General features: G+C 38.8%; 1 pseudogene; it reads right to left on the bottom strand.

Moving 5' to 3' along the window:
• Positions 1-1,959: 1,959 nt before the first annotated feature.
• Positions 1,960-3,724, bottom strand: LOC132015121 (ribosome biogenesis protein WDR12-like; annotated as a pseudogene).
• Positions 3,725-12,044: the final 8,320 nt, after the last annotated feature.

The raw sequence follows: 12,044 nt of genomic DNA, 5'->3' as shown, positions 1-12,044 counted from the left end.
AGATAAAACCAGAAAAAGAACAGAATAGAGATAAGCAATCAACCTGATAAAGAGTTCAAATGGTCATAAAGATGCTCAGCCGACTTGAGAGAAGAGTGGAAGAGCTCAGAACTTCAACAGAAAGATAGAATAACTTCAACAGAAAAACAGAGTTAATACAATAACTGAAATGCAAAAGATGCTTTCCAGCTCTCAGAGGAAGATGGTGGAAGAGGAGTGAATTCAGCTAGGTATCTATCAAATCATTCTCAACACATGTGATCAACCTGAGATCTAAGAAAAGAATTGCTGCAAATCTACAAATAGAAAAGCAACCACTTTTTGCAAGGTAGGAGGTGCACAGATGTGAATCTGAGGGGAAACTTCGGGAGGAAGGAGACTCCATAAACCGGCTTCTGGAAAGTGATAAGCAGCAGAATGCAAAATCAGAACTTCTAGACGTCTACTCCAGTGAGAGACGTCTCTGCCTGAAAGGTGCTCAGGTGATGAATTGGGGCAGAATCCTAGGTGGGACAGTGTGGTCTCAGGATCCCCAGGGTCACAGGAAGACCAGGGGTGCCTGAATGCAGCAGAGTTAACAAGGTTTGGAGCAGGGAAGCCAGGTACACTCAGTGAGCTCTGGAGTGACCCCATCGGCTAGATGTTGCCATAAACTCTCAACTAGGCAACCGCTCTCCAAGCAGAGGCCCAGCAAGCAACAACTGCTGAGAGTTCCAACTCCTTGCCCCAGGAGGAGTGGCATGGGATCAGGCAAACAGGGGCCCAGGGAGCAGCGGGGCCGGTGAGACAGTGCTCCCTCCTCTGGGAGGAATGGTGCAAGTGAGCATCACAGGAGTCTGGGGAGTTTGGCCAACACGAAAGGGTTGGACTGCCTTCTTCCCCTGAGGGTGCACTATAGAGGGGGGGCTGAAATCCTTCAGCTCCAGGACTGGAGATCAGGCCGCTGCTATTTTTCACTTTTTTTTTTCCCTCCACCCTCTAAAGCTGCTTGAAAAGCCTTCAGGGAACAAAAGCCACATAGAACAACCCAAAGCAGCTTACACGGAGCGTGGCCTCTGGCAAGGGCTGGTACAGCTCCACCCAGGCAAAAACACCTCAGAATCAGGGCAACAGGCCCCACCTCCAGAAGACCAGCAAGATCCTCAGGCAAATACTGAGTTTATAGATTACTCGAAACTAAAAAAAACTCTGGCACTAGGGGAAAATAATATATGGAAGTAGAGGGTTTTGGGTACGTGTCTTTAGTCTTTCAGTTTAAATTTTTTTTAATTTATTGAATGTTTATTATCTAACACTGACTGAAGAGTTTTGTCTAAAGATTTTATTCTATAAAAGGATAGGTTGGGAAGAAAGATTCCTGGTTTCCATGAAACCAAATGTAATTTCTAAAGGATTGAGGCATATCTTTAATACAAGTACTTCACTTAAAAATTTTCAACAAACTCTTAATTGGCAGCATCTACATGTTTTAATGTTCTGAATACCCACAAAATCTTATATAGTTAGACATCACTTATTTTACCCAAAGCAAATTGTAGTTCTAATTTTTTCTCTATTAGAATATGTTACTTTCCTTAAGATACTTTTTTTAAAGATAGCTAATGTAGGAAAACTTAAGTTTCTCCATCAGAAATAAAAATCTGGACAATTAAAAATTTTTAATATATGCTTTTATAGCATTTAAAAGGCAATTCTTAATTCAAACCAATACCTATAAAAGGAAATTTCTTAAACTCAGTTTTGTTTCAAGAGTTTGCAAATGGCAGAAAAGGCAGGTAACATTTTATACTTAATAACACAAACCATTGTATAATAAATACAAAATAAAGAGTGATAGATATTATCAAGGGTGAAAACATTACATAAACTTAAAGAGGCTGCTTTCTGAACTGTCACTGATGTTACCTGAGGAGTCGTTATCAATGTCATTTACAGAAAGAATCTCTGTAGTCAAATTTATCATTCACTTTCATGTCCCCACATGAGAAGTAATAGGTGAATATCTGTAGGAATACAATTTATTGTCTGCTCCTCCACTCAGAAGTAACCCTGTGTCTGTCCAGTACACACTCAGAACTCCGTCTTCATGAGCCGCCAGATCAGACAGGAGACTTACAACTTCTTGATGATGTTACCTAAAGAACCTGAAATCAGCTGCTGCTCATAAGTAGGAGACCACTTTAATGATGTGACCCAGCGTGTATGTGAGGTTAGGGACAGGGACACCAAAGAACCATCTTTAGTTCAGGGATCCCACAGTCTGATATGTCTATCTGTGCTTCCAGATGCTAAATGTTTACAAAATGGAAAATAGGAGATACAATCAAACACTTTATTTCCTGTGCAAATGGACTTAAGAATGCCAGACTCTATATTCCACACCCTAACTCTGCGGTCCCAAGAGGCACTGCAGATTTCTTCAGCATCCAACCACAGAACTAAGGATATTGCTTCCTTGCAGCCAAAGATGGTTCTTGTTGGTCTCAACTGCTCTATTTTCTGTTTTTTCTTGATTTGTGGATCCCTCCATTTCATCTTCTTCATCTATAGGAACTGTAGACCAGATCTTTAGCTTCTTATCCCAGGAGCCACTGCAAAATTTAGTTCTGACGCTATCAATAGCTAGAGAATCCACACTTCCGCAGCTCTGCAGCATGCAGAGCTTTCACTTTGGTTCTCTCCACATTCTGCTCCTGTAAGAGAATCGTCCCATCCACAGAGCTACTCATTAGTAGGCAAGACAAGCTATCCTTTTTTCACCCAGGCCACAGCTTTTACAATGTCTGTATGTCCCAAGATTGTCATTACTGACTTTCCTTCCAAGGACCAGATCCAAGAAGTCTTATCATTAAGAACCCATCAAGATCCATTCCTCTGTGGGAGGTTGGGGGAACCAGGTGGTGGGTACTGGAGAGGGCACGAATTGCATGCAGCACTGGGTGTGGTGCAAAAAATAATGAATACTGTTACGCCGAAAATAAATTTTAAAAATTTTAAAAATATATATTATATAATAAAAACAAAATCTATTCCTCTGTCCCTCGGACTGAACTGATCCAGTCAGCATGGAACAAGCATTGCTCTGGCTGAGGGGCAGTGTACTTCTCCACATATTCCATATCCACAGCCTCTTCTGATGGGATGTTTTCCAGTTCCAAGTGGTTGAGCAAAGGTATTTGCAGAAACTGGCCCTTGATAAGGAAATCAAACTCCAAATGTTTGTGGAACTCATTTTTGCCCTCCAGCGGTTTACTGATGATGTTGCTAAGGTCAGCAATTTCAGAGCATGCAAGAATTGAAAAGGGAACACCATCTACCACATATATTTTGACGGTGAAGAAGCATGTGTGGAGCTGAGCCATGGCGAGGAGTACACATGAAAGACTTGTGGTGACTTTTGGAGGGCTCCCACTTCTAGTGTTAGGATTTAAATCCAGGTGAGAGTTCTCTTTTTCTTTTTCTTTTTTTTTTTTAAACTTTTCTACAAATTTCTTCTTTTAACTCTTTGTTTTTAAGTCTTTTTTAAATTTTCATTTTTTAAAAATTTTTATTTAATTGTGTGTGTGTGAGAGAGAGAGAGAGAGAGAAAGCAAGCACACACAGAGGAGCAGAAGGCAGAGGGAGAAGCAGGCTCCGTGATGAGTAAAGGAGCCCAATACAGGGCTCAATCTCAGGACCCTGGGATCATAACCTAGGCAAAGGCAGACGCTTAACCAACTATCTCACCCAGGTGTCTCTTTTCATTTTTACATTTATATTTTATAGATATATTCTTCAATTTTGGCTTCCTTTCACACTATTCAATTTTGTGTGTGTGTGTGTGTGTGTGTGTGTGTGTGTGTGTGTGGTTTTGTATTTTGCATTCCTTGTAATTTTGGGATTTAGTGTCTTCTAACAAACAGACCAAGATACACTCAGGACTAAGTGGATTGCCCTGTTTTGTCAACCTGTGAGATTATATGCTCTTTTTCTTTTCTTTTTCTTCTTTTCTGGTTTCTGACCTCTTTGGATTTGTCTAATATGTATTTCACTTAGGTCATACTTCATATTCTTGATTTTTGTTCTCTCATTCATCCATTTTTCTCTGAGAAAAATGACTTGAAGGAGGAATCCACAATGAAAGAAAGAGCCAGGGATGCCTGGGTGTCTCAGTCTGTTAAGTGTTTGCCTTCCGATTAGATCATAACCTCAAGGTCCTGGGATTGAGCCCTGCATTGGACTCTCTGCTCAGTGGGAAGTCTGCTTTTCTCTTTCCCTCTGCTCCTCCCTCTGCTTGGGCTCGCTCTCTCTCTCTAAAATACATAAATAATAAAATCTAAAAAATAAAGAAAGAAAGAACCAGAGGTGACACTCTCTATCATCGATTCTAATTGATATGGACATAAGTAAAAATTCAAAGCTAGAATTCAGTATAACAATTCTAAATGTACTAGCTAGGCTTGAAAAAAGAATAAATGACACTACCTAATCTCTTAGAGCAGAAATAAAATCTAATCAGGCCGAAATTAAAAATGCTTTAACTGAGATGCAGTCTAAAGTGGATACTCCAACATCTAGAGTAAATGAGTCGGAAGATAAAGTAGTGACATAGAAGACAAGATGATGGAAAAGAAGGAAGCTGAGGAAAAGAGAGAAAAACAATTAATGGACCATGAGTGGAGGCTTCGAGAAATCAGCAATATCATAAACCAAAACAATATTAGAATTATTGGGGTCCCAGAGGAAGAAGAAAGAAAGAGAGGGACAGAAGGTATATTTGAGCAAATCATACCTGAGAACTTCCCAAATCGGGGAAAGGAAACAGGCAATCAAGTCCAAGAGGTAGAGAGAATACCCCCCCCAAAATCAATAAAAATAGATCAGTACCCTGACATATAATAGTGAAGCTTGAAAACTTCAGAGATAAAGAGAAAATCCTGGAAGCCACTCAAGGTAAGAGCTCCTTAACCTACAATGGTAGAAAAATTAGACTGGCATCAGAGAAAGGGCTGGCATGATGTATCAGGTTACTAAATGAGAAAACCACACAGCCAAGAATACTTTATCCAGCAAAGCTGTCATTCAGAATGGAAGGACAGATAAAGAGCTTCCAGGAACAGAAACTAAAACAAATCTGCAATCACTAAACCAGTCCTGCAAGAAGTATTAAAGGGGATCCTGTAAGCAAAGAGAGTGCCCAAAAGTAACACAGACTAGAAAGAAACAGAGACAATCTACCAAAACAGAGATTTTGCACATGATACAATGACACTAAATTCATATGTCAATAGTTAACTCTGAATGTAAATGGGCTAAATGCTCCAATCAAAAGACTCAAGGTATCACATTGGATAAAAAAGCAAGACCCATCCATATGCTGTCTACAGGAGACCGATTTTAGACCTAAATTAGACTGAAAGTGAATCGGTGAAGAATCACTTATCATGCTAATGGACCTCAAAAGAAAGCTAGGAAAGCAATCCTAATATCATACAAATTACATTATAAACCAAAGACTGTATAGTAAGAGATGATGAGGGACACTTAAAGGGTCCAACCAACAAGAAGATCTAACAATTATAAATATTCATGTCCCTAATTTGTGAGCAGCCAATTATGTAAACCAATTAATAACCAAATCAAAGAAACACAAAGATAAATAATACAATAATAGTAGGGGATTTCAACACCCCACTCACAGCAATGGACAGATCATTTAAGCAGATCATCAAGGAAACAAGGGCTTTGAATGACATACTGGACCAGATGGACTATACAGATTTATACAGAGCATTCCATCCTAAAGTAACAGAATACACACTTCTTCTCAAGAGCACATGGAACATTCTCCAGAATAGATCACATACTGGGTCACAAATCAGGTCTCAACAGGTACCAAGAGACTGGAAAGATTTCCTGAATATTTTCAGACCATAATGTTTTGAAACTTGAAGTCCAATACAAGAGGAAATTTGGAAGGGACTCATACATTTGGAGGTTAAAGAGCATCCTACTAAAGAATGAATGGGTCAACCAGGAAATTAAAGAAAAATTTTTAAAAACTCATGGGAACAAATGAAAATGAAAACACAACAGTTAAAAACCTTTGGGATACAGCAAAGACAGTCCTAATAGGAATGTACATAGCAATAAAAGTCTTCCTCAAAAAATTTGAAAAGTCTCCAATACACAGGCTAACCTTACATTTAAAGGAACTGAGAAAGAACAGCAAATAAAGCCTAAACCAAGCAGAAGGAGAGAAATAATAAAGATTAGAGTAGAAGTCAATGAAATAAAAATCAAAAGAACAGTATAACAGATCAATGAAACTAGAAGCTGGATCTTTGAAAAAATTGATTAAACTCCTTGCCAGACTTAAAAAAAGAAACTAGAGGGGACTTAAATTAATAAAACTATGAATAAAAGAGAAGAGATCATGACCAAGGAAATAAAAATTTTAAGAACATATTATGGGCAACTATATGTCAAGAAATGAGGCAATGTGGAAGAAATGGATGCATTCCTGGAAATGTATAAACTGCCAAAACTGAAAAAGGAAGAAATAGAAAACCTGAACAGACCCATAATCAGCCAGTAAGTTGAAGCAATAATTAAAAATCTCCCAACAAACAAGAGTCCTCCAGGGCGAGATGGTTCCCCAGGGAAATTATATCAAACATTTAAAGAAGAAATCATACCTATTCTTCTGAAGCTGCTCCAAGAAATAGAAAGAAAAATTCCAAACTCTTTCTATTAGGCCAGCATTACCTTGATTCCAAAACCAGACAAAGACCCCATCAAAAAGGAGAATTACAGGGGAGGAGTCAAGACGGTGGAGGAGTAGCAGGCAAAGATGACATCAGATCACAGGAGTTCAGTTAGATAGTTATCAAACCATTCCAAACACCTACAAATCCAACACGAAATCGAAGAGAAGAGGAGCAGCAATTCTAGAAACAGAAAATGGACCACTTTCTGAAAGGTAGGACATATGGAGAAGTGAATCCAAAGCATGGGAAGAGAGACCGCAGGGGTAGGGACTGGCTCCTGGAAAGCGGTGGAGCGATAGTGCACAAAATCAGAACTTTTAAAAGTTTGCTCCACTGTGGGACATCACTCCAGAGGCTAAGTCAGGGGGTGGAGCCCTTGCGGGGAGAGCGTGATCTCAGGTCCCGCAGGATCACAGAAGGATTGGGGGTCTGAGTGTAGCAGAGCTCGCAGGTATTACAGCAGGAAAGCTGGCTACAGAGACGGAGCCCAGGATTGAGCTCTCAGCTCCTGGTTACCTTAAACTGTGATCTGTAGCACAATCAGGTCACTGCTCAAAGAGCAGTGACCCCATAAGTGGCAGATCTGGGGAAAGCCACCAGAAGAGGAGAGAGACAGGAATCTGCTGGGTTTGGAGACTCCAAATGGGGCTGTGTGCCAGAGACAGAAATGCTCGGTCATGGCCAGGTAAGCTCTGCCTGTGACCTCTGGCCGGGTAAGCACGGCCAGAGACCAGGGAGATGGGAGTGATTGGGCGCTTTTCTCCAAGGACACACTAAGGTGTGGGACCCTGAGCTCTCAGCTCCTCTGGGCTAGAGATTGGGAGACTGCTATTTTCATTCCCGTCCTCCAGAACTCTACAGAAAGCATTCAGGGAACAAAAGCTTCCAAGAGCGAACCCAAGCAGATTACTTATCCTGGGCCCTAGCAAGGGTAGTGCAATTCTGCATCGGACAAAGACATTTGATACTCATTGCAACAAGCCCCTCCCCAGAAGATCAGCAAGAACATCCAGCCAAGACCAAGCTCACCAATCAAGAAGAACAGCGAAACTTGAGAGCTAGGGGAAAGCAATGCACAGAATTCATGGCTTTTTCCCCATGATCCTTTAGTCCTGCAAAGTTAAATTGTTTTTAACTTTTCCTCTTTCCTCTTTTAATGTTTTTTATCTAGTTTATCTTAACAATCCCTCTCTACAAAAAAAAAATCTTTTTAGAACTTCATTCTTATAGTCATGTTTTATCACTTCATTTTATTTAACCTTATTTTTTGTATAAATACAAGGTGGAAAATCTCACCACAAAAAAAAAAAAAAAAGAACAAGAGGCATTACCAACAGCTAGGGACCTAATCAATATGGGCATTGGTAATATGTCAGAACTAGAGTTCAGAATGACGATTCTCAAGGTGCTAGCTGGGATTGAAAAGGTCATGTAAGATATTAGAGAAACCCTTTCTGGAGAAATAAAAGAACTAAAATCTAACCAAGTTGAAATAAAAAAAGGTATTAATGAGGTACAATAAAAAATGGAGGCTCTTACTGCTAGGATAAATGAGGCAGAAGAGATAATTAGTGATATAGAAAACCAAATGAAAGAGAATAAAGAAGCTGAGCAAAGGAGACAAACAATTACTGGACCATGAGGGGAGAATTCGAGAGATAAGTGATACCATAAGAAGAAACAATATTAGAATAATTGGGATTCCAGAAGAAGAAAGAGAGACAGGGGCAGAAGGTATATTGAAGCAAATTATAGCAGAGAACTTCCCTAATACAGCAAAGGGAGCAAGCATCAAAATCCAGAAGGCAAAGAGAATCCCCTTTAAAATCAATAAAAATAGGTCCACACCCCATCATCTAATAGTAAAACTTTAAGTCTTAGTGAAAAAGAGAAAATCCTAAAAGCAGCTCATACAATGGTAAAAACATTATATTGGCAGCAGACTTATCCGCAGAGATCTGGCAGCCCAGAAAGAACTGGCATGGTATATTCCGAGCACTAAATAAGAAAAATATGCAGCCAAGAATACTATATCCAGCTAGGCTATCATTGAAAATAGGAGAGATAAAAAGCTTCCAGGACAAAGAAAATCTAAAAGAATTTGCAAACACAAAACCAGCCCTACAGGAAATATTGAAAGGGGTCCTCTAAGCAAAGAGAGAGCCTAAAAGTAATAGACCAGAAAGGAACAGAGACAATATACAGTAATAGTCAATTTACAGGCAATACAATGGCACTAAATTCATATCTTTCAATAGTTACCCTGAATGTAAACAGGCTAAATGCCCCAATCAAAAGACAAAGGGTATCAGAATGGATAACAAAAACAAACCCATCAATATGCTATCTACAAGAAACTCATTTTAGACCCAAAGGCACTTCCAGATTTAAAGTTAGGGGGTGGAAAACAATTTACCATGCTAATGGACATCAAAAGAAAGCTGGGGTGGCAATCCTCATATCAGATACATTAGATTTTAAGCCAAAGAGTATAATAAGAGATGAGGAAGGACACTATATCATACTTAAAGGATCTGTCCAACAAGAAGATCTAACAGTTTTAAATATCTATGCCCCTAACATGGGAGCAACCAACTATATAAACCAATGAATAACAAAATCAAAGAAACACATCAACAATAGTACAATAATTGTGGGGAACTTTAACACACCCCTCACTGAAATGGACAGATCATCCAAGCAAAAGATTAACAAGGAAATAAAGGCCTTAAATGACAAACTGGACCAGATGCACATCACAGATATATTCAGAACATTCCATCCTAAAGCAACAGAATACACATTCTCTAGTGCACATGGAACATTCTCCAGAATAGATCATATCCTGGGTCACAAATCAGGTCTCAACTGGTAACAAAAGATTGGGATCATTCCCTGCATATTTTCAGACCACAATACTTTGAAGCTGGAACTCAATCACAAGAGGAAATTTGGAAAGACCTCAAATACAAGGATGCTAACAATCATCATACTAAAGAAAGAATGGATCAACCAGGAAATTAAAGAAGAATTGAAAAAATTCATGGAAACAAATGAAAATGAAGACACAACTGTTCAAAATCTGTGGGAGACAGCAAAGGCAGTCCTGAGAGGAAAGCATATAGCTACACAAGCCTTTCTCAAGAACAAGAAAGGTCTCAAGTACACAACCTAACCCCACACCTAAAGGAGCTGAAGAAAGAACAGCAAAAAAAAGCCTAAACCCAGCAGGAGAAGAGAAATCATAAAGATCAGATCAGAAATCAATGAAATAGAAACCAATAAAACAATAGAACAAATCAATGAAACTAGGAGCTGGTTCTTTGAAAGAATTAATAAGATTGATAAACCCCTGGCCAGACTTATCCAAGAAAAAAGAAAGGACTCAAACACATAAAGTCATGAATGAAAGAAGAGAGATCACAACCAACACCAAAGAAATACAAACAATTATAAGAACATGTTATGAGTAACTATACACCAGCAAATTTGACAATCTGGAAGAAATGGATACATTCCTAGAGACGTATAAACAACCAAAACTGAACCAGGAAGAAACAGAAAACCTGAACAGACCCATAACCAGTAAGGAGATTGAAGCAGTCATCAAAAATCTCCCAACGATGGGACACACTCAGTTGGGGGAATTATACCAAGCATTTAAAGAAGAATTAATTCCTATTCACTTGAAACAGTTCCAAGAAATAGAAATGGAAGGAAAACTTCCAAACTCATTTCATGAGGCCAGCATTACCTTGATCCCAAAACCAGACAAAGACCCTAACAAAAAGGAGGATTACAGACCAATATCCTTGATGAACACAGATGCAAAAATTCTTACCAAAATACTAGCCAATAGGCTCCAACAGTACATTAAAAGGATTATTCACCACGACCAAGTGGGATTTATTCCAGGGCTGCAAGTTTGGCTCAACATCCACAAATCAATCAATGTGATATATAATACATTAATAAAAGAAAGAACAAGAACCATATGATACCCTCAATAATGCTGAAAAAGCATTTGACAAAGTACAACATTGTTTCTTGATCAAAACTCTTCACAGTGTAGGGATATAGGGTACATACCTCAATACCATCAAAGCCGTCTATGGAAAAACCCACAGTGAATATCATTCTTAATGGGGAAAAACTGAGAGCTTTTCCCCTAAGGTCAGGAACATGGCAGGGAAGTCCACTATCACCACTGCTATTCAACATAGTACTAGAAGTCCTGGTCTTGGCAATCAGACAAGAAAAAGAAATAAAAGGCATGTGAATCAGCAAAGAAGTCAAATTCTCTTTGCAGATGATATAATACTTTATGTGGAAAACCCAAAAGACTCCACTCCAAATCTACTAGAACGTGTACAGGAATTCAGTAAAGTGTTAGGATATAAAAATTAATGCACAGAAATCCATTGCATTTCTATACACCAACAACAAGACAGAGAAAGAGAAATTAAGGAGTAGATCCTATTTATATCTGCACACAAAACTATAAGATACCTAGGAATAAATCTAACCAAAAAGACTAAGGATCTGTACTCAGAAAACTATAAAGTACTCATGAAAGAAACTGAAGAAGAAATAAAGAAATGAAAAATCATTCCATGTCATGGATTGGAAGAACAAATATTGTGAAAATATCTATGCTACCTCAAACAATCTACACATTAATGTAATCCCTATCAAAATACCATCGATTTTTTTGAAATGGAACAAATAATCCTAAAATTTACATGGAACCAGAAAAGACCCCGAATAGCCAGAGCAATGTTGAAAAAGAAAGCCAAAGTTGGTGGCATCATAATTCCAGACTGCAAGCTCTATTACAAAGCTGTCATCATTAAGACAACATGGTACTGGCACAAAACTAGACACACATTTAAAAAAAAAAAAAAAAAACAGACACACAGATCAGTAGGACAGAATAGAGAGCCCAGAAATAGACCCTCAACTCTAGGATCTACTCATCTTTGATGAAGCAGGAAAGAATACCCAATGGGAAAAAACCAGTCTCTTCAACAAATGGTGTTGGGAAAATTAGACAGCCACATGCAGAAGAATGAAACTGGACCAGTTCCTTAAACCACACACAAAAATAGAATCAAAATGGATGAAAGACCTCAATGTGAGACAGGAATCCATAAAAATCCTGGAGGAGAACACAGGCAGCAACCTCTTCGACCTCAGCAACTTCTTCCTAGAAACATCGCCAAAGGCAAGGGAAGCAAGGGCAAAAATGAACTATTGGGACTTCAACAATATCAAAAGCTTTTGCACAGCAAAGGA

This window comes from Mustela nigripes, chromosome 4, assembly GCF_022355385.1.
Source record: "Mustela nigripes isolate SB6536 chromosome 4, MUSNIG.SB6536, whole genome shotgun sequence".
Classification (NCBI taxonomy): Eukaryota; Metazoa; Chordata; class Mammalia; order Carnivora; family Mustelidae; genus Mustela; species Mustela nigripes.
This window is presented reverse-complemented; position numbering and strand designations above follow the sequence as displayed.